The 24,617-nt window shown below is 33.4% G+C and overlaps 1 non-coding gene across 1 annotated transcript; it reads left to right on the top strand.

The window, feature by feature from the left end:
* Positions 1-16,241: 16,241 nt before the first annotated feature.
* On the top strand, positions 16,242-16,348 carry LOC131171494 (small nucleolar RNA R71). The gene has a single exon (XR_009142154.1). It is a non-coding gene; the product is annotated as a small nucleolar RNA R71 (small nucleolar RNA).
* The last annotated feature ends 8,269 nt before the right edge of the window (positions 16,349-24,617 follow it).

Below are 24,617 nucleotides of genomic sequence, written 5' to 3'. Positions count from 1 at the left end.
ACATTCAAAAAATAGTCAACGAAAAATATTTTCAAAACAATTTAGATAAAAAATTTATATAAAAAATATTTTTTTGCAAAACAATCGTAACCTTGATGTTATTATCACTTTTCCTCTTTACTGGTTGAACTAAATATATTTAAATATTAAATTCATTTAGATATTGAAATTAGAAATAATTTTATGAATTTATAAAAAAAAATTAAAATACAATCCACACGATACACGGTGAAGTAATAGTTTAAATCAAGGTTTATTTCATAACTTTCTGGGGAAAATCAATTTCATTGTGCTTGAATTTTGTAACTAAAGGTTATTTTAATTTGTCAACAAAATAAAAATTATGTATAATTAAATATAAAATTTTAATAATCTAATGCTTTGTTTTGAGAAAAATATTTTTTTAGCGTTTGAGATACTAAAAAAAATGAGTCAACAGATATATTTTCATAGACAAAGGATCAACAAATATATTTACATTGACAAAGGCAAACTAAGTTATTTTTAAGAAAAATAACTTCCTCTTTTGAAAAGAGGGAGTTATTTTTTTAACTTTGACAATTATAATAAAATGTGAAAATATTTATAAATTCATTATATAAACATATACTATAATTTAATATTACAACTAAATAATAAAAAATATTTTTATAGAAAATATTTTTTTAGAAAACAATTGCCAAGGAAAATATTTTTCATAGAAAAGTTATTTTCCATGAAACAAACGGAGGCTAAATAGAATCTTATTTTTGTTTATACAAAAAATAATTTATTTTGACTATTAAATTATTTTTAGGCCTATAATTAATTAAATTAGTTTTTGTAAAATTAATTTAATTAATTTTATTTCATTAATTTAATTAAGAGGCGTAGGAATTAATTAATAAATAAATATGGGTAGTTAAGGTGATAAATATCAAAAGGAAGTTAATAGAGAGTGGGAGTTTAGCTAGAAGAGAAGTTATGGGAAGTTAGAAAAACTGGGCAATAACCTCCTCAAACTGTTGTATGTGGAAATGGTGTCTCCAGATCCTTCTAGGTACTTGCAAGAGAAACTATAAATAGAAGATGGCTTGTAACAAAGAAGGCCCCGACAACTCATCCAATCAATCAACTCAAGGCTCTAGCAGTCTTTTATAATTTATTTTACTATCATTTTTAATTTCTAAGCTATTGTCTTTTAATTTTCAAGTCTTGTAATTCCCTTTAGCAATCAACACAATTTAACTTTTTAATTCCATCTTTTTTTTTTCACACTCACATTTCATTTAAAGGTGAAGCTACGTTTAGTATAATCGGTTCTCATAATTATTTGACCTAGAAATTAGAAAGCACAAGCTCATAGTTGAAATACTCAATATCTGGCATGCCCATAAATCCTAAGCTATTAGCCAGTTGAGATTATTTTCTAGGAAATAAGTTTTGGCATGCCTAGTAGGACAAATTGGTATTTTTTTTTTTTTTTACTCTTCTAACTAAATGAAAATCTCATTACATTCTCTTTTTGGCAGATTTTTTATTTAGGTTTCTAAATGCCATTGAAAACAAGAAGCCTGCTAAGTAAAGATGCTGCTAGGTCTCAGGAGACGGATGGTCTCAATAAGCTTCATTCTAATGCTTCATTATAAACTCCCCTCCAGTCTGAGCATCTATTATTCCTCTAATGGCAGGTGAGACATTAGTGTTGAAATTTTGATTAATCATCCACTTAGGAATAGCATAATGTGGGCATTATCTCTTCAATTCTTTCCATCTCATCCAAGATTTATAGAGTCTCATCTTCTCTTAGTCTAAAAGCTGTCATTTGATTCCTCAACTCTTGAGTTTTTTCTGGTGGAAAGTATTGAGCCAGAAATGCATGAGTAAGCTCCTCCCAATTTGTGATAGAGTTGTAACGAAGGAAATCAAGCCAATCTAAAGCTCTATCCTTCAAAAAAAAATAAATGGAAATAGTTTAAGCCTTGCTACGTCATCAGACACTCCTGGTTGCTTTTGCATGTCACAGATCATGGCAAACTTCTTAAGATAAGTATGAGGATTTTCTAAAAGATGACCCCAAAATGGGAGTTCTAAATCATTTAAAGTACCCCAAAATCTATCTCATAGCTGTTTGCATCAATTCTTGGTCATGCAATGCTCTTTCTCAAATCAACAAAATGAGGGAATGCATGATCCATCATTCTTTCCCTAGGCAAATTAGCATTAGCATTTTCTTCCCCACGACATTCATTCTCATTATTCTGATTATCCCCACCACTGCCACCAATGTGAACTCATTCTTTAGCCATTTCTATTTCTATTTCAACTGCTCTCAAAGCTTATTTTCTCCTTTGGTTTTCTTCTTGTTTGCTTCACAAAATTTCTCAATTTTAGGATTATATAAAAGAGATGTATCACTTGTGTTTCAAGCTCTTCTCATAAAAAGATCAAAAATACCTAAAAAGAACAACCAAACACAAAGTGAAAAGAAAATAAAAATAAGATCTCTAATTACCTAAAACAATCAAGAATTCAATCTTGAACAAACAACTCCCCGATAACGGTGCCAATAAACTTGATATACACTAGCCGCAAGCACACGGGTTGTATAAGTAGTATAGAAATAGATATCATTCCCTTGAAAGTTTAAGTTTTCGATTGAACTTTGGATGTAAAGCTAATCAAGTATGAAAGTGTAATTTAACCAAACAATAAATGAAATTTGAGAGTTTGAAATTTAAAATGTAAAATAGCAAAATTCAATTTAAAATATTAACTAATTTATAATTAACTAAAATTAAACAAGCAAGAATTACTTAACAAAATTGGTAAAATAAGAATTAACTAGAGTTAAAAATTAAAATTCCAAACAAAAATTGATAGAAAGATAATTCCGAAGTTAGGGGGTCATATTCAAATAGATTTGGGATTATCACCTACTAGTCTAATTCATGAAATTCAAGGGTTTAAAGGAGACCAATTCTAAAATCCTTTGAAATCTCTTTTGAGTGAAACAAAGAGTGCTTTAGTTGATCAAATCCTACTTTCGCAGTATTTAGATCAACTAAAACCCATTAAAATCTTTAATCAAACTATAAAACCTTCTCAATCCTTAATCTATTTCTAGATCTAAGTAATTAAGTATAATTTCTTGATTATCTATCAATTGTTTTTCTTCTTTCAGTCCTTTAATCAAATATTAAGAACAATTAATGGGGTCCTACATTAAGTATATCAATAAGCACACAAGAACATGTTAAACCTCATAAATTTCATTAAATTCGGACTAAACCTGTTTAAATCCATAAAAATACCAAATCCCTAATTTCAAAATCTAAGAAACTACTCACAATCCATGTTCAATACAAGATATTCTATGTAGAAGAAGAAATAAAACATGAAAAATAAACTAAAACTAAAAACCTGATTTTTAGATTGAAGAAACTGGTGAAGAAGAGGAAAAATCCTCAGCTAGACCGTGAGATATGATGGCTTATATACCTCTAATAAAAACTCTAGAATAAGCTAAAAATGGGTCTTGTGTGAAGTCAATACATATGTGTAAAAATGCCACATCAGTTGAATTCGGTAAAGTTGCATGGCTGTGTAGGTGCTTATGCCGGATCTTGTGCAGAATTAGGTCTGAGAAGGATGGGCAAGGATGGACTTGCACGGCCATATAGGTCCCTATGCAACATTTGGCAAGTCTTGAGCAGTCCTTCATATCATTGCTTAAGCAGTTGCATATCCATGCAAGAAGCTGTGCAACTTTCGATGAATTTGAAATTATTTTTCAAATTTTTGCAAAAGCAATTGCATGGTCATACAAGATCCTATGCAACTTTCAACAGATTTGTAACTAGTGCCCTAATTCTTGCATAAGTAGTTGTACAACCATGTAGGAGGCTGTGCAACTTTTAGTAGGTTTCAACAATTTCTCTATTTTTCTGGGTGCAAGTTGCACAAGCTATACATGTCACACCTTACCCTTCTGTTAGGCATAACATGATCCCGTAGAATACCTAATGAACTACCGAACTTCACCTACCGATAACTCATTAAGTACCTTACAAGGGATTTTAAAACTATTTTCTTACTTTTTAGAAGTGGTGAGCATTTTCTTATATTTAATAGAAGTTTAAAAAACTAGTTCAAATTTTTGTCCATTTTATTTTTATGCAAATTTTTGAAAAAATTTCGGCAGAGTGCCGTCTATATTTTAAGAAAATAATTCTTTAAAAACCTGTAAAAACACTTTCAATATTTCTTTTTCATCAAACTCACTACTACCTCAACATAGATTCAACATCATTTCTCAATTCAATTGTCATAAAAAAATAATACTCAATAATTCCATTCATTTTTCATTAAAGTAAAAACAATTTACATTCATCAATCAAACTTTACATTAGCAAAACCAAAATAATATTATTACAAACTCTAAACAACTACTCATGATCAGTTTATACATGTACATACATTTACATACATCAAAATAAATATTACAATCAGGGTATAAAATATACCCGACAAAACTTCAGGGACATAGCTCCAAAATCCTCAGCAGCTCACTCTGCTGCTCCTCTAGTCTCTATATCTGCGATAGCAATCATAGCCATCGCTAAGTACTATGACTCAGTGGTGCACAACATACTAAATAACATTTATGCATAATTCAAAACACGTTTATTCAAATACAGTACTGAAAATGAAAGACATATAAAATATGATTTATAAACTTTTAATCCAAACAATTTCATTTAGGAAATCTCAAAATAATTTCATAAAAACACACAGTTATATCATGCCATTCAAAATAATATTCATCTCAATAGCCAGAGGCTTATGAGAAATCACAAGGCTAGCTAGCTCAAATATATAGGTACCCATTCAAATTTCTTCTTCCACAGGCATGATGTGGCCTAACTGCAAGTGCACGGGTTGTACAAGTAATATAGAAAAGATATCATTCCCACGAGGAGTTGTGTTAATGATCGAATTTTTGATATAAAAATTGACTAATTTGAATATTTTTGAAATTAAAGCAATAAATTGATAGATATTGAAATGTGAGGTCTATATGTGTAAAATTAATAATCTATTCAACAATGTAATGATTTAACTAAATTTGCATCAAATTAAAATAAGCAAATTGAAATATGGCAAGATTTAAAATGGCAAGTAATTAAATTCAATTAGAAATTAACAATGATAAAAAGGGCGATTCCGGAGTTTGAAGTTCACATTCAAGCTATTTTGGGATTTTTAAATTGGTTATTCAATCTTATGGAACTTACGGGTTTTAAAGAGATTAATTCTTAAATCCTTTGAATACCCTTTCGAGTGGGACAAAGAGTGCCTTAATCAATCTAATCCTACTTTCGCGGAGTTAAAATTAATCAAGACCCATTAAGTTCCTTAATTAATCTGTAAATCCTCTTTATCCTTTGTCTATTTCTAGATCTAAGTTAATTAAGTCCAATTTCTTGATTGATTATCTATCACAAGGTTTTCTCCTTTCGGTGCTTCAACCATGGATTAAGAACAACACTTAATGGGATCCTACACTAAGCATGTCATTGAGCATGCAAGAAATGAATAAAACTCATTAAAACCACAAAATATGGATTACCCAATCAAAATCCATAAAATATCTCAAATATTACATCCCAACTCTAGAATCTAATGAAAACTACTCACTATCCATAATATTTACAAGAAATTCTGAGTTAATATGGAAATAAATCTTTAATCTAAGCTAAGAACTAAGAAACCCAATACAAGAAAGGTAGGAAATATGCAAGAAAGGAAGAAAACTCTAAATCTGGTCTAGAAATAGAGAGGTGACGTTTTGCTCTCTATTTTCTGACTCTTCCCTGCTGCTGCTTCCTTTTATGTCTCCTCTTCCTTTCGAAAATGAGATAAGGGCCTATTTATATATTTTTCTGACAAGTAGCCCTAAAATGGTGTGTTTGAGGTATAGTTTTCATGTGGAAATCTTCTGCCAGCTCATTATGAAGACTCTATAAAACTGCATAAGTGGTCTGCATAAGTTATGCAGTCCCTTATGCTTTTCAGCAGGTTTTTGGGCCTTCTGTGTGAAGTTGCATAAGCAAGGAGTAAGTCTGCATAAGTCATGCAGTGACTTATGCAGATTTTGGCAGGAATGGAAAAATTGCTTCTTCTCCCTATGCAGAATTGCATAATGTATGTGGCAAGTTATGCGTAATTTGGCCAATGCATACTTCAACTTTAAAACTTATTTTTGACATCTTTAGCTGTAGAAATCACTCCTCATTGGCAAAATTTCCTTTTTTAGTCCCTCAAAAACACCATTTTTCCTGCAAAACAAAGTAAAATTATAAATTAAACCAAAAATTGGCAATCAGGAAAAACTATCTAAATAACTAATGAAATTAGCTAAAAGTGACTAACAATCAAATAAAATGGCCATGAAATTAAACCTAAATGACTATGCAAATTACATGTATCAAATACCCCCAAACTCAAATCTTTGCTTGTCCTCAAGTAAACTTTAAAATATATAATGCAATTTTTAGGGGTGCCTTATCCAAAGAGCTATGAAAATCACTTATTAAAGTAACTTAACATATCTTTAGCCATACCAACAATCCATATACCCATCCTTCACGATGCAAAGAATTTAACGCTTATCCAAGCTTTCACCGCTTAGCCATCAAGTCAATTATCATCCAAAATTCCCAAACCAACCAATCAAAAGAGAGAGTCATGCTTAAAAGAAATTCTAGAACAATCAATAGTCAAAGTGTCTCTATATAGAATGATGGAATTTAATGAGTGAATGTATAATTTTCCAATCCCATAGGCAAATTCCCTACTCCTATCTCCACTAATATAGCAAGTACTATTAAAAGATCAAAGGTCTTTTTAGGAGTGTAATGGGGTTATGGGGTTCAAAATGAGGCTAAGAAGAAAAAGGGTAAAAAGGATTCAAAGCATGAGAATATTTTCAATCTTGAAAACATAAGGTACGCTTCTTACTTTTTTATTTTTTATTTTTTATTTTTTTCTTTTTTTTTTTAGGAGAGAAATACATAATGAGAATTTTCATGTGCTAGCATATTTTACAAAATACATAAAATGGAGGGACACTTTGATACTTTAAACTTGTATCTTGTATTTTCTCTTGATGATTGTCCCTAAAAATGTCACACCCAAACTCATTTCCTTTAATTACTTTGGGTGGATTTCTTTCAATTTGAATGACAATAGTGAAAAACATGTATACTAGCCCTTTTACAAGATGACAAGCATTTCTTCTCCCTTTCATTATTATATTTTTTTTCTCTTTTTTTTTTTAATATGAGTATAAAGTATACCTAATATTATAAATAATTATTCTTATGAAAAGGATTGGAGTGTTTGGTTCATTGGCTAGGTAGTAATAAGGGTTTTAAGAAAAATTAGGAATATAAAAGCTCAAAGAGGTTTGCAAGGGTTAATTTTAATTAGAAAAAAGGCCAAAGGTTTCAAATGAGAAAGTTTAAATCAAAGAATACCTAATCATCTCTCTTTTCAAGTACAAGCTGGTATTTCGCCTTGAAAGGTTTAGAAAATTTGTTCTAGAATTAGTGAGACATCACTTGACTACCTTACATCCAATAACTCCCTCTAAACACTCCAATATCTAAAGGACTAGTTGGGTGGCTTTTTGGCTAAGAAGATATAGGCAAGGGATAAATACTTCAAAACTTTGCACCTCTTAGGAAACTTTCAATACACAAACCCAACTTAAGGTAAGTCAAATCACTCTCATAGGCAACTTTTCAATACTCAAGGAATTTGGCAAAAGATTTTATTTCATGATACATGATTTCTAAAAATGAGCAATGAATTAACTAAATGGAGGAAATCTATTTGTGTGCAATGTGTACAATTTCTAAGTGATGTATAATGTGTATGTGAATGTGTTATGTATATGTATGTATGGATGTGTATGTAAAATATTTACAACTTATATATAAATGGAATGGGATGAGATGTTCCTATACTAAAAAACTTGATGTGAAAAATGTAGCAAAAATCAAAATGCACACCCCCAAACTCAAAATTGGACATTGTCCTCAATGTCTAAAGCAGTTCAGCATGAAAACTCAAAGCAAAGAGGAATAACCAGGAATAGTTAAATTTAAAAGCAAAAAGAAAGAGTTACCTGGTATAGAGCAGTGTTTTAACATCTAAAATGTGAATTCAAAAGATGATGGTGATGCATAAGAAAGCTGCACAGGTTATGCAGAATAAATACTTTGCAGAACAGGCGCATAAGGAGAGTGCATAAGCTGTGCAGTATGGCATGAGTTGCAGAAGGGACTGCATAGGCTATGCAGAACATTTGCATAAGGAGTTTCACAGCCTGTGCAGTATATTGAAAAGCTGCAGCATAATGATATATCAAGGAAAAACTTGCAAACACCAGCAGAGGTATGTAAATATATACAGTGTATTGACAAGTATGCACAAAAGGGCAGCAAAGGCAATGAAAAGCAATGAAAAACCAATGGAATAGCCATCCAATTGTACTTCAAGAAAATAGAATTCAAGACAGACTAAAATTGTTCTAGCACATCTAAAAAGAAAAGCTCCTAGAAGTTGAACAAAAGCAAGATAAAAACTAATCTAATTCTATGGTTTTGCCCTTGTCCAAAGGTGCTGCTAGAGGACTGGATGGAGCTGGTTGCTGCTGAAGGGGTGGTTCTGGAGGAGGTGATGGAGGTGGAGGTGGCATTCCCAGAAAAGCCATGAGCTGCTTCATCATCTCTTTTAACTCTTTCTGCTTGTCTCTGGTTTCCATAACAAGATCAAAGAGTTGATCATGACGATCCTTAAGGGTATCTAGACCAGATTCAAGCTTCCTATCCACAAAATATACATCATCACTAAGCCTCTCAAGATAAGTGAATAAGGCTTTAGTGTTGAAGGGAGGAGGTGCTGTGGATGAAGAGGGTCCAGCTGCAGATGGTGTTGGCTGTGCAGATTCTGCTGGGGTATCCTGTGCAGACTGAGTAGGTGGTGCAGGTTCAGCAGAATGCTGTTGGACTGCTGGTGCAGATTGTGCCTCTGGTTGTGCAGATGGTCCTGTATCTGCTACTGGTTGTGCAGTGTCAGATGGTGGCAAACTGAATCCAGTTTTGGATAAGTGAGTAGCATCAAAATATAGAGTGTCTGAAAGTGCTGGTAGAGGATGCTCTTCCGGATCAAAACCAAAATGTTTAGCTATAACAGTTATGAGCCCACCCATGACTATATCACCTACAGATTTGGTAGCAATGTGCAACACATGTTCACAGAAGAAGTAACCAGGAGATATTTTGACTTTGTGAAAAGCACACCATAGCATGAACAAGTCAGATTTTCCAACAGCACCAGAACTAGTCCCTCGGCCCAAGATAGTGCTAGTAATAAGCCTATGGATAAATCTAAGTGCTGGGTCTATTATTTGGGAGGTCTTGGATCTGCCAGCATAAAAACCCTGAGATTGGTTTGTAATACTTCTCCAAAACTGAACAGCATTCCAAACACCTTTATTTGCTACCTCTATGCCTGTATATGGGACCCTAAACAATCCATCAATAGCAAACCCAAAGATACTGTGAAATTGGTCTAATGATAGCTCTCTATTTTGCCCCAAGCACCTAAATTTCATAGTTGGCTTGTAATCTATCTCATGCAATTTCAGAGTAGCAGAAAATGAGGAAATAAATTCCAAAACTAGGGCTGGATAAACTAATTCTTGTTTATGCACAAATTCCATCCAACCTAGACCATCAAGGTAGGCAACAACATTATCAAATAAACCAACAGATTGGAGGGCATCTGCAGAAATGTACCTAGTGGGTTGCACTTTTCTGTCCTTTAGCCTCTTAAAAGTTGCCTTATGGGTTGCATCAGGAAGAGGCCAAGGTAGTTTGGATACCTGTGTTGCCGCTGCTGAAGGTTGCTTCTTGCTAGAGGAGGGAGATTTGGCTTGTGGGGTAGAGGTAGAAACACCAACCCCTTGTCGTGTGGAAGCCGAAGTTCTGGGGGTTTTGGGTGTAGGCTCCGAAAGTGGAGTAGCAGGTGGGTCCTTGCGTTTTGTGAGAGGTGGTGCAGAGGCCATGGGTCGGGTTGATTTAGACCGGATTCTCCTTTTATAGGTGGATGTAGGAGGAGGTGGAGGGGTTTGTTATGGAGGAGAATCGGGATTGGGGGCTTGCATTGCTAGGGGCGTGACTTGGAGAGGAGAGCCTTGAGGGGAAGGGATTTCCATGGTGGTGGTCGACGATGGTGGGAATGGAGGAGGGAAGAAGAAAGTAAAAGAGATAAAGGGGAAGTTAGGGTTTCGGTCGGTGAAAAAGGGGTGTGGGGAGAAGGATTAATGCCGAAAAAAATGAACAGGAGGGAGGTTGTGAACAAAAACGACGGGAAGTGGGAGGTGGGAAAGTGGGATACCGAAAATTTTGATTTGCATAGGACGTGCGATTTTTCTGCATAAGGGGAGACTGGTGTGCATAAGTTATGCAGGTTCTTATGCAAGTTTCGGCAGAAATGAAAAATGGCAAAAAATGAGACCTGAAAGCTGCATAAGTTATGCAGTTACTTATGCACATTTCAACAAGATTCAGATTATAATAAAAATGCTTTGCAAGTTTGAAAAATACACAAGAATGAAGAAATGTAACCCTGTGAAGCATAAATCATGAGAAATTATCATAAAAAACACATCAATATATGCAGAATCCATCACAATTGCACCATACAAGCTTGTAGAAGTAAGTTCTGCATAAGAGACATTTGTGAATTATGCCATTTCAACTCAAACCCTGCAAATCAACATTCTAGCACATTAAAGCTCAATAAAAATCTGCACAAAGTTACACTTATCCACAAAAGAAAATAGACTCTCCAAGTTATGCCAAGAGAATGCAGCATGTGCACATTGAATCACACAACCCAAATAAGTTCAAAACTACTAAAATGACCCACTTACCATCATATTAACATGATAAGCACAAATACATAAAAGATACACACCCAACCTCAACAAAGAAGCAAATACCATATGCTGTAGACTCTTTTTGCTAAAAAATTTTTTTGCATAAGCCAAGAAAGTGTCCTGCACAGAAAACAATGAAAATAAACCAATCTTGGGAGAGTTAATGGATAAAATATCAGATTAAGAGTTACTCCCCAACAGTGCAACAACCTTCATCCATTGAAATACATCTACAAAGGACAAGATTCAACAATGTCAAAAATTGAATTTGGGGAGATTTAAGACAAAAACAAAAATAATAAAAGTAAATCAACAAAAGCAAAATAAAAGAACTTGGGGTGCCTCCCAAGAGCGCTAATTTATAGTCCTTAGCTGGACTCTTCATGCATTTCACTAAAAAGGAGGTGTGGGATCAGAGAGCTTGTAACAGCTTGCTCCCTTTATTGGGTCTCCAGTTATGTAATGTTTCAATCTATGCCCATTGACCTTAAAATTCCCAGATTTTTCACTCCAAATTTCAATTGCTCCATAAGGGAAAACTTTAGAAACTCTATATGGACCAGTCCACCTTGATTTAAGTTTTCCTGGGAACAATTTCAATCTTGAGTTGAACAACAAAACTGAATCACCTTCTTTAAATTCCTTTTTCCTAAGATGCTTATCATGCCAAACTTTAGTTCTTTCTTTATAAATACGGGCACTTTCATAGGCATCCATCCTCAATTCTTCAAGCTCATTAAGTTGCAATAGCCTCTTCTCACCAGCTTGCTTGAGATCAAAATTCAAGGTCTGAATGGCCCAATATGCTCTATGCTCTAGCTCCACAGGTAAATGACAAGACTTACCATACACCAACCTAAAGGGAGTAGTTCCTATAGGGGTTTTGTAAGCAGTCCTATATGCCCATAAAGCATCATCTAGTTTGACAGACCAATCTTTTCGAGAATTGCTCACTGTTTTCTCCAAGATATGTTTGAGTTCCCTATTAGAAATTTCAACTTGTCCTGAAGTTTGAGGATGGTATGGGGTAGCTATCTTGTGCACTACACCATACTTCCTCATTAAGCTCTCAAATTGCTTATTACAAAAATGTGAACCCCCATCACTAATCACAGCCCTTGGAGCTCCAAATCTACTCAAGACAAATTTCTTCAAGAATTTCACTACCACCTTAGCATCATTAGTTGGAGTTGCAATAGCTTCTACCCACTTTGACACATAGTCGACTCCAACTAGAATGTATTTATTACCATATGAAGGAGGAAATGGGCCCATAAAATCTATTCCCCATACATCGAATAATTCCACCTCAAGAATATCATTTAGGGGCATTTCATCTCTTTTTGACAGATTTCCACTCCTTTGACATTTATCACATTCTAACACAAATTTCCTCACATCCTTGAAAAGGTTTGGCCAAAAGAAACCAGCCTGCAGAATTTTACTAGCTGTTTTAGAGATTCCAAAGTGTCCTCCATAATCAGAAGCATGGCAATGATGCATAACACTCTCTATCTCCTCATCAGGAATACATCTTCTTATTAAACCATCACAACATCTCCTAAAGAGTAAAGGATCATCCCATCTATAAAATTTTGCCTCATGCAAAAACTTTTTCTTTTGTTGCCATGTCATTCCTAGAGGTAAAACTCCACAAGATAGATAATTCACCAAGTCTGCATACCAAGGTAGTTTAGCAACAAGAGAGAAAAGTTGTTCATCCAAGAAAAACTCATCAATAGGGACTTCATCCATTTCTTCATCATCCAATTTCAACCTACTAAGATTATCCGCAACTACATTTTCAGCTCCCTTCTTATCTCTAATTTCCAAATCAAACTCTTGTAGCATCAGAATCCACCTAATGAGCCTAGGTTTAGCCTCCTTTTTACGGAGTAAATACCTAATAGCAGCATGATCTGAAAATATAACCACCTTTGAGTCAATAATGTAAGGTCTGAACTTTTCCAATGCAAAGACAATTGCTAAGAATTCCTTTTCAGTTGTTGCATAATTTGTTTGAGCCTCATCCAGTGTTCTACTAGCATAATAAATAGCATAAGCCCTTTTGTCCTTTCTTTGACCAAGAACAGCTCCAATTGCATAGTTGCTAGCATCACACATAATTTCAAAAGGTAGGCTCCAATCAGGCGGTTGCATGATTGGTGCAGTGATAAGAGCTTGCTTCAACCTACAAAAGGCATCCAAACACTCTTGGTCAAATACAAATGGTGTGTCATGACTTAACAAATTAGACAAAGGTTTGGCTATTTTAGAAAAATCCTTGATAAAGCGTCTGTAGAACCCGGCATGCCCTAAAAAACTTCGAATTCCTTTGACATTGGTAGGAGGAGCCATCTTCTCTATCACTTCAACCTTGGCTTTATCAACCTCTATTCCTCTGTTAGACACCAAATGTCCAAGCACTATCCCTTCCTGAACCATGAAATGACACTTTTCCCAGTTTAACACAAGGTCAGTATCTGCACATCACTGCAAAACTTTAGAAAGGTTAGCCAAGCATATGTCAAATGAAGATCCATAAACAGAAAAGTCATCCATAAAAACCTCCATTATATCTTCAATGAAATCTGAGAAGATTGCCATCATGCACCTTTGAAAAGTGGCTGGTGCATTACACAACCCAAATGGCATCCTCCTATAAGCAAAGGTTCCATATGGACAAGTAAAAGTGGTTTTCTCTTGATCATTTGGATGGATAGGGATTTGGAAAAATCCCGAATACCCATCTAAATAGCAAAAATAAGAATGCCTAGCCAGTCTTTCTAACATTTGATCAATGAAGGGAAGTGGAAAATGATCTTTTCTAGTGGCAATATTTAATTTTCTGTAATCTATGCACATTCGCCAACTAGTCACTGTTCTGGTGGGAATTAATTCATTATTTTCATTTTTGACCACTGTCATTCCACCTTTTTTAGGGACAACATGTACTGGACTCACCCAAGTACTGTCTGAGATAGGATATATGATCCCTGCATCAAGCAACTTCAAAATTTCTTTTTTAACAACTTCTTTCATATTTGGGTTCAACCTCCTCTGATGTTCAATAGATGGCTTACAATTTTCTTCCAAAATAATTCTGTGCATGCAAAAGTGTGGACTTATTCCCTTAATGTCATCTATGGTATATCCTAAAACTTTCCTAAATTGCCTCAACACTCTTAACAGCTTATCAACCTCTAAAGTGCTCAAGTTTGCATTTACAATTACTGGATAAGTGTTATTGGGGCCAAGAAATTCATACCTGAGCTGAGAAGGAAGTTGCTTAAGTTCTACCTTAGGTGCATCTTCTTCCTTGAATGATGGTTGCTTAGATTCGACTTTTTCCTTTTGTGTGAGTTGAAAAACTGGAGCAGAAATGAATGGTGGACTACCCTCTAAATGTTGAGCATATGCAGCCACATGAGGGTTGTCATAGTCTATGCTTCCTCCATGAACCAAGCAATTTTCAAGTGGATCTTCCGGATATCTCTTTCTGAAGTGTTCTTCAACCAGCTCATCAATGATATCAATTCTCAAACAAGTATCAGCTTCAGAATGATGCTTCTTCATAGTGTTATTAATATTGAAAACCAATTGATCTTCACCAACTCTAAGAGTCAATTTTTCTCCCTTAACATCAATCAATGCTCCTGCTGTAGCTAGAAAGGGCCTTCCCAAGATAATTGGGATATTAGAATCCTCTTCCATGTCCAAGATGACAAAGTCAACAGGTATATAGAACTTCCCAACCTTCAGAGGCACATTCTCCAAAATCCCTTCAGGATATTTAATTGATCTGTCAGCTAACTGAAGAGAAATGTGGGTTGGCTTAAGATCTCCCATATTGAGCTTCTCATAAATGGAGAGGGGCATAAGGCTAACACTAGCCCCTAAATCACATAAAGCTTTTGTAGAACATGATTCCCCAATGTGGCATGGAATTGAAAAACTCCCTGGATCCTTGAGCTTTGGAGGAAGTTTCCTTTGGAGGATAGCACTGCATTCTTCTGTCAAAGCTACAGTTTCATGGTCTTCAAGTTTCCTCTTGTTTGAGAGAATTTCTTTTAAGAATTTTGCATAAGAGGGCATTTGTGAAAGAGCATCAATAAAAGGCACATTTATGTATAGCTTCTTCAAAACCTCTAAGAACTTCCCAAATTGCTTATCAAGCTTGGCTTTTTGAAATCTTTGTGGAAAGGGAAGTTGTGGTTTGTAAGGCTCTGGAGGTATATACTTCTCTTCCTTCTCTTCAATTTTCTCTTTACCTTTTTCTGCACTTTCTTTCTCACTTTCTTGTTTTTCACTCTCATCAATTTCTTTCTCATTTTCTCTCTTCTCACTATTTTCACTTTTCTCATTTTTTTCACTCTTCTCATTATTTACAACCTTCCCACTTCTTAAAGTAATAGCTTGACACTGCTCTCTTGGGTTTTCTGGTTGACTTGGAAGTTTTCCAAAAGACTTGGTACCTGAGGAAGATGCTTGTTGTGCAATCTGATTTTCCAACATTCTGTTATGTGTTTGCATCTGTTCTAGCCTTGCTTTCATCTCTCTCATCTCTTCATCATGCTTAGTTTGGTTAGCAAGAATCTGTTGTAATAAAGCTTCTGTGGTGGAACTTTGTTCTTGCTATTTTGGTGGAGGTGCAGGATTCATGTTTCTCTGCTGAAAATTAGGCAATGGTTGCCTATTTTGCTGATATGGAATTCCTTGTTGCTGTTGTGGTTGAAGATTCTGATTTGGGACTTGACTTTGCTGATTTCCCCATGAAAAGTTGGGATGATTCCTCCAAGTTGGATTATAAGTTTGAGAGTAAGGATTCCCCATTTGTTTGTTTCCATAATTACCAACATATGCAGCTTGCTCTCCATAGTCTACTCCACAGCTGGTAGTTCCTTCTGCATAAGCAACTTGTTGTGAACTTCCAGATGATGATGATGAACTAACCAACATACTTAAATCTTCCATCTTCTTAGCCAAAACATTTGTAAGTGCATCAAACTTTGCATTAATCATGTTGAATGGATCAAGGTCATACATTCCAGCAGCTTGCCTCTTTTGAGTTGGAGCTGGTCCTCTTGGACTACTCCAAAGATGAGTATTCTTTGCAATTTTCTCCAATAGCTCATAAGCTTCATCTTCATGCTTCATAATAAATTCTCCTCCTGTTTGACCATCAATAATCCCTCTAATTGTAGGAGTAACACTGGTGTAAAAATTCTAATTTATCATCCATTTTGGAATGGCATGATGTGGACATTGTCTCTCTAATTCCTTCCATCTCATCCATGATTCATAGACACTTTCATCTTCTCTTGGTCTGAAAGCTGTCATTTGATTCCTCAATTCTTGAGTTTTTCCAGGTGGAAAATATTGTGCAGGAAATGCATCAGTGAGTTGCTCCCAATTTGTAATAGAGTTGTGAGGTAAAGAATCAAGCCAATCCAATGCTCTATCCTTCAAAGAGAATGGGAATAGCTTCAATCTTGCTGCATCATCAGATACTCTAGGTTGTTTTTGCATATCACAAATCATAGCAAACTTCTTTAGATGTGTGTGTGGATTTTCAGAAGGATGTCCACCAAATTGGGAATTTTGAATCATTTGAAGAACTCCAAAATCCATCTTGTAGCTATTTGCATCAATTCTTAGTCTTGCTATACTCTCTCTCAAATCATCAAAACGAGGAAATGCATGATCCATCATACTTCCCCTAGGCACATTAGCATTTACAACCTCTTCACCTTGGGCTGCATTTTCATTGTTTCGATCATTTCCAGCATTACCACCACCAATTCTAATTCTTTCATCAGCCATTTCTGCTTCAATTTTAGTTGCTTTCAAGGCTTCTTTCCTTTTTCTAGTTTCTTTCTTGTTGGCTCTACAAAATTTCTCAATTTCAGGATTAAACAATAAGGATGTGTCACTTGTGCTTCTAGCTCTTCTCATAAAAGATTAAGAGTACCTAAAAAGAACAAACAAACACAAAATGAAAAGATAACAAAGATAAAACTATAAACAACTAAAATAATCAAGAATTCAATCTTAAACAAACAACTCCCCGGCAACGGTGCCAAAAACTTGATGTGGCCCAACAGCAAGTGCACGAGTCATACAAGTAATATAGAAAAAATATCGTTCCCACCAGGAGTTGTGTTAATGATCAAATTTTTGATATAAAAATTGACTAATTTGAATATTTTTGAAATTAAAGCAATAAATTGATAGATATTAAAATGTGAGATCTATATATGTAAAATTAATAATCTATTCAACAATGTAATGATTTAACTAAATTTGCATCAAATTAAAATAAGCAAATTGAAATATGGCAAGATTTAAAATGGCAAGTAATTAAATTCAATTAGAAATTAACAATGATAAAAAGGGCGATTCCGGAGTTCGGGAGTTCATATTCAAGCTATTTTGGGATTTTTAAATTGGTTATCCAATCTTATGGAACTTACGGGTTTTAAGGAGATTAATTCTTAAATCCTTTGAATACCCTTTCGAGTGGGACAAAGAGTGCCTTAATCAATCTAATCCTACTTTCGTGGAGTTAAAATTAATCAAGACCCATTAAGTTCCTTAATTAATCTGTAAATCCTCTTAATCCTTAGTCTATTTCTAGATCTAAGTTAATTAAGTCCAATTTCTTGATTATCTATCACAAGGTTTTCTCCTTTCGGTGCTTCAACCATGGATTAAGAACAACACTTAATGGGATCCTACACTAAGCATGTCATTGAGCACACAAGAAATGAATAAAACTCATTAAAACCACAAAATATGGATTACCCAATCAAAATCCACAAAATATCTCAAATATTACATCCCAACTCCAGAATCTAATGAAAACTACTCACTATCCATAATATTTACAAGAAATTCTGAGTTAATATGGAAATAAATCTTTAATCTAAGCTAAGAACTAAGAAACCCAATACAAGAAAGGTAGGAAATATGCAAGAAAGGAAGAAAACTCCAAATCTGGTCTAGAAATGGAGAGGTGACGTTTTGCTCTCTATTTTCTGACTCTTCCCCTGCTGCTGCTTCCTTTTATGTCTCCTCTTCCTTTCTAAAATGAGATAAGGGCCTATTTATATCTTTTTCTGACAAGTAGCCCTAAAATGGTGTGTTTGAGGTGTAGTTTTCATGTGGGAATCTTCTGCCAGCTCATTATGAAGACTCTATAAAACTGCATAAGTGGTCTGCATAAGTTATGCAGTCCCTTATGCAGTTTTCGGCAGGTTTTTGGGCCTTCTGTGTGAAGCTGCATAAGCAAGGAGTAAGTCTGCATAAGTCATGCAGTGACTTATGCAGATTTCGGCAGGAATGGAAAAATTGCTTCTTCTCCCTGTGCAGAACTGCACAACTTATGCGGCAAGTTATGCGCAATTTGGCCAATGCATACTTCAACTTTGAAACTTGTTTTTGACATCTTTGGCTGTAGAAATCACTCCTCATTGGCAAAATTTCTTTTTTTAGTCCCTCAAAAACACCATTTTTCCTACAAAACAAAGTAAAATTACAAATTAATCCAAAAATTGGCAATCATGAAAAACTATCTAAATAACTAATGAAATTAGCTAAAAGTGACTAACAATCAAATAAAATGGCCATGAAATTAAACCTAAATGACTATGCAAAATGCATGTATCAAGGCACACACCTCAACACTTCAACCAGAGAAGGAATCAAAATTCGAAACTAATTTCTCCCACTAGTCATGCTAGTGAGACATTCAAATATATGGTCATGACACTGTGATTTCAAAACTATCTTATCAATTTATCAAACATTTACTGATAATTAAATCATATATCATCAAATTTTCAACAATTTAGATCAAAAGCATAGTGTACATTTCAATCATTATTTCGCAATATAAATAAACCACAAATCATTTCATGCACTTTGCAAAGAAATTTTAAAGAATGTTTATGTTGTGCACAAACCTTATACGAGTTGCCTTTTGACCTTAACTCGATGCTTTAGGTTCTTTCCCGGTATTCTTTTCGACTGAAACACACAATTTCACAGTATTTCAGTACCATAAATTATCATAAGTCTAAAAATAATTTCAAATCTATTTATATCTAACTTTAATATGCTAAACTTGATGTTCATTAAAATTTATATTTTGGGGTTACTATTCACGACACTATTCAAGTCAATTTATTGACTTTCTAATACTTAATAGGTATGAGAATTCTAATTTCACCCACATACCACATTTTGGTTACCTAATTTGCTGGTTTTGGTTGTTTCCTTAAACTTCAAGTCTCTTAGGCACAAATTTCAAATTTTTAGTTTTGGTGTTCAATTTTGCATTGTTCCATTGGTCATGTTGCTGTGATAATTTGGCTAAGTTTTCTTCATAGAATTTGTTTTTTTATTGTCTTAACTTTATTTCCCTTCTTGAATCACTCCATTTGGAGTTTTGAAGCCCAAGTTATAGCCATTTGAACATGGCTGGCTGGATTTGGTGTTACCCATAATTCCGGGCAAACTATGGATTTTGGCAATTTTGTGGGTTGAATGCAGGTAGTTTTTCAAATAGATTATGGTCAAAATTCGGGTTTTTTTTTCTTCATGAAAGTTGTAGGTCTATGTCTCAGCTTTCTATTGGTATAAAATTCAGGTCATTTGAACCTTCCTAGACTAAGTTATGGTCAATTATGTAACTACTGTTCATTTAGTCATTTTTGTACAGGTCAGTGTGCTCAATCCGGATTTAACCTAATTGTTCACTAAGTTATGGTCATTTTTTGGGCATGATTCCTAAATGAAAAATGGTCTATTTTGTGTCTAGTTTCATTCCCAATTGACCTCATACCAATTAGGTTAGTAAATTTTTAGTTTTGGTCCCTGAAAGGGACCTAGGTCAAGCTGCCTGCATATTGTCCCTAACCAATCCGAATTGAAACTTATTTCTAACAAATCACACACAGCAAAAATGGTCACAGTTGACCATTTCTCAACTCAAATAAGGTCATTTACATTCATTAACCAATTTCTAAAATTTTTCTTTTCCAAACCCTAAGTCAAGAACCCTAATTTTCTAAGTAACACAATTCACTCAATTTTAACTACCTAAATCATGCATATACTTCATACAATACTAGAATTCATATTTGATTAAACCAAACCACTCAATTCATCATCCACCCAACCTAGCCAAATTCCATACTCTTCCACTCATACAATTTCCTCTATTTCTCATGGTATTTCATCACCATTAAACTTAAATTCATGAACTTAATAAGAATTTAAGCTTGAAGTTGGACTTACCTCACTTGATCAATTTTCTCAACCTTCCAAACTTCAAGATTTCTTCTTTCTTTTGCTTCCAATCACTCTAACAAGGCCAAATGGTAAGTTTTTATTCTAGGGGCTATGGAAAATATGGAAAATTTTAGGGTGTCTTTAAGCTCAAAATGAGCTTTCATGGAGGAAGTGGAAGAGAAAAGAGAGAGATGAGAGAAAGAAAGGCTCACAGCAAGAAGAAGAAAGGAATGAAAAAAAAATGTCTTTTTAATTTATTTAAATTGTCTCTTTAAATGATTATCCTCTAATTTTCAAATTATAAAATTTAAAATTTATTTCATCATGCTTAGGTAATGTATGATGTCATAATATTCTTTTCTTTTTGAATTTTTCATCTTATTTTTTTCTTTAGTTCTTTAATTTAATTCTCGATCCCAAAAATTTCGTTTCTCCGATTTTATTGGACAGTTAGGTCAGGAGTTAGCTCTAGGGGTGAATTGACTAAATTGCCCCTTGCTTGTTCAATTCGGTTTATAAGTTATTCAATATTTCTTTCGGATCTTTGACCTAATTATTTGACCAGCTTAACAACTCTTTTTCGTGATTTTCTCTTTTCCACTGTGTTTGCAATAGTCCTAAGGATCGCGGCGTCATATTTTACAGTTCGAAATTTGAGTTTAGACTGACCTCGCAGTCATTCTCGAGAAGATCACCTATCGCTGTGACTCTCGGCTCATTTAACTTCTTGTGTTCTGTTTTTCTTATTTATACTTAACTATTTGGCAATTACTAATTATTTGCGTTCAGGGCTTATCTAGGTGTCTTAGATGTGGTTCTACTTCTCTTACTTGTCCGGACCGACACCGGTCACCGGAACAGTAAAATATACCAGGCTATGCAAATAGGGGTGTTACAATATAGATCCTTATGCAACTTTTGGCCACCACTAATTTAAGCAATTTTTACACTTTATTTTGGAATCTTTTGGCTTGGAATTCACTCTTAAAAAATGTAATTAAGCCCTAAATCTTTAAAAACACCATTTAATATATAAAATAAGAAGACATACACAAATTAAACTAGAATTAACAAATATGGAAAACTAATTAGATTAGTAATGAAATTAACTAAAACTAATCAATAAAAGGGCAAAATGACTATAAAACTGAACCTAAATAACTAAAAGATATGCAAATATCAAATTCCAATTTTCTTTCACATTCACATTGCATTTAAAGGTAAAACAACGTTCAGTGTAATTAGTTTTCACAATCATTTGATCTAGAAGCTATAAAGTGCAATATCATAATTGATAAACTCAGTATCTGGCAAGGCTGTAATTTCTAATTTGGCAAAACTGTTATTAAAATCAACAATACAAAGATAGATAATGAACAATAAATTTCAAAGCTACTGAAAATGGAAATGGTATCAACTATAAATAGGAATGGTGAGGGGTCGAATACTTTCAGATAGGTCTGTGCATGGTTTTTTAGGATCCTGAACTGAATCGAAGAACTATATCAAATCGAATCGGAACCCAAAAAAAAAAAAACCTTTAATGTACTAGTCGAACTCTATTGAACCGAATTTATTTTACTATTTTAGTTCGGTTCTGATTTTCATCAAAAACCAAATCAAAACCAACTAAACCGAAAAATCAAAATTATATGTTTTATGATTTTTTAAATATATTATACAATTTCAATAAAGTTACATATTTTTATATTCAATTAAGATTTTATATATGTATATAACATAATTTGTCCTTAATTATATATATAACCTGCAACTTAATATTAACTTTATTAGTTTTAATTATAAATATATTAAATCACTTTATAGTCATTAATTACATGACAATTTTACCTTCCAGTCACGTAGTATACTTTCAAGTTAAAAATTATGTAATTGAAAAATGTGTATAAAATAATAGAATATAGTTATTAAGGGACATGTTATGAAGTGACTTAAAATTACATTAGCTATTTTATTTTTAATTTTAAAAAGTCTTAATCATAATATACAAAATTTTTCATGGAGTGATTTGTTGTTACTTTATAATTGGGAATATAATATTACTTATTAGGGATATTTGATGTTATTATGTATTTTTATGTGAAAATTGTTAGTTTAATTTTATGTTACTTTATTGATAGTTTATTTTAATATTAGTATTGTTATTTAATGTTAATATTATTATTTTGTTTGATATTTTAATGTTAGAAATATATAATTGTTTTTATTTTTTTAAAAGAAATATAATAATGTTGTAATTTTGAGTGTAGAAACCGAGAACTGGAATGGAAATCAAATTGGAACTAAAACCAAAATCAGAATCGAAGTTAGTATTGAACATGAAACCAAAAGTTCTTAAAAATAAACCAAAATCGAACTAAAAATCAGTTTTGATTTCGATTCCAAAAAAAATAGAGGAACTAAAGTTCGGCTCTGATTCTTATCAGGAACTGAACAGATATCATAACCGCTCAATCCTACTTTCAGATGCTTGATACAAATAACCTTATTAAAATAGTTTCGATAGTATATAATTGAATTTAGAGTCAGTTGGAATGAGTTCAGATTTAAAAAATAATATCAGATTCGAGTTTTATATATCAAGCATTTGTAATAGAACCTATATATATATATATATATATATATATATATATATATATATATATATATATATATATATATATACCAATGACACGCAGGATCGATGGGATATCCAACAGAGATAAAATTAATATAAAGAAGAAGAAGAAAGAACAATAAATAATAAGAAGATGCAGTAAAATGCAAATGAGAATGCAATAAATCAACAAGTTATAATAGCATAAAACAAATATAGATATAAAGAATAAAATAACAAGTCATAAAAGCATAAAAATATGGGCAGTAGAACCAGCCACAGATATAGATTTGAAGAACAAATAAAGATTGTAAGAAGATAGTTTTATTGAAGCTTTGATATCGGACACTCACAAAGAGATAGGATAAGGAAATGGAGAGGTATCCCTATGAAAAACTTGTAAAGAAAAAAAAAACTTGTAAAATGAAGTAGAGAGCCTCTTCCTTTTATAGATGAAGGAAAGAGGTTTACAATGATTATCAGTTACTATTACACATGTGAAAGGTAAAAGATATCTAAGTTGAGTTGAAAATGTCAATAGTTGTTGCTAGATGTCATTAGTTATTGCTAGTGTAGTTCATATAGCCATGTGTTGACCAGAGTTGTCTTGATGATAGGCATGTGAAGAGTACCGGTGCTTTAAGATGAGCTAGCTTGGCTTGGAGTTTTTGAAGTGGATGACTAATTGTTGCATGATAGTAAAATATTCTTCATTTGATTTTGGGCCAAAAAAGTTGAAGGAAGTTGTCTTTGCTCCTTAGGCTATTTGAGTAGCCATTGTTCAAGGAGGCCTTTTGATGTTTTTGAAATTTGGACCACCATCTAATTTTGAACTTTGGAGAAGTTGATTAACCATAGTCCCATGAAAGGACCCATGGCACAAAGAACTTTGAAGCAAATAGAATGAGGGTGAAATATGTCTTCGTAGGCTTATAGCGAGCCTTGAAAGTTGTATACCCTTGATTGATTTCGAGGACAATATTAAAGTGAAATTTGGAAGAAAAATAGCCAAGTGTGCATTTTGGATTAGAAAAGCATTTATCCAAGCTTGGTGGTAATCCCAATATGTGAAAGTTGTAGTAGAAGGGAGGCTTTGACCAAATCTAGCTTGAAATTTCTTTAGATAACTTTGAGTATAGTTGGAATAGTTTGGGACGGAGTTTAAGTGTTTAATTTCAATCAAGATACTTTGGATCTTTAGACTTATCAAGTGCTAAGAACCAAAGAACTTAGAATCATAAAATCCATCCTCTTAAAATACTTTGATAAGAATCTTTTAAAATCCGGTTGAATCAAAGTTTTGAGAAAAGTTTTGTGAAACCGAAGGAACAAGTTTAGGAGTTGAAAAAGTTTGAGAAAGTGATTTTTGAGAGAGAGTTTTTGGTTTTGAACAATAATTTCTGCTTGAGTTAGAAGTTTTTGGTGATTAATGAGCAAGCCAAACTTGCAAGTCACTTGGAGAAAGTTGTTCGAGGAGTTTGGGAAGTTGAAGGTTGGTCAAGTTGATCTATTTCTTAATAAAGCATTCCATGAGACAATAGGGCTTTGGGAAGTCATCTTAGGTTGGCTTAGTGTAAGTTGTTGAGAGGAAGCTTGGGGTTTGGGTGAGGTTTTCTTTGAGGTAGACTTTTTCTTTTGTTGATTCTTTTTCTTTCTTGGGATCATTAGGATAGAATTCATATCTCCTCTAATATATTCGATATCAAAGTCAAA

The sequence above is a fragment of the Hevea brasiliensis genome, chromosome 12, assembly GCF_030052815.1.
Source record: "Hevea brasiliensis isolate MT/VB/25A 57/8 chromosome 12, ASM3005281v1, whole genome shotgun sequence".
In the NCBI taxonomy this organism is placed as follows: domain Eukaryota; kingdom Viridiplantae; phylum Streptophyta; class Magnoliopsida; order Malpighiales; family Euphorbiaceae; genus Hevea; species Hevea brasiliensis.
The sequence above is the reverse complement of the archived record's forward strand: the minus strand, read 5'-3'. Positions and strand labels throughout refer to the sequence as shown.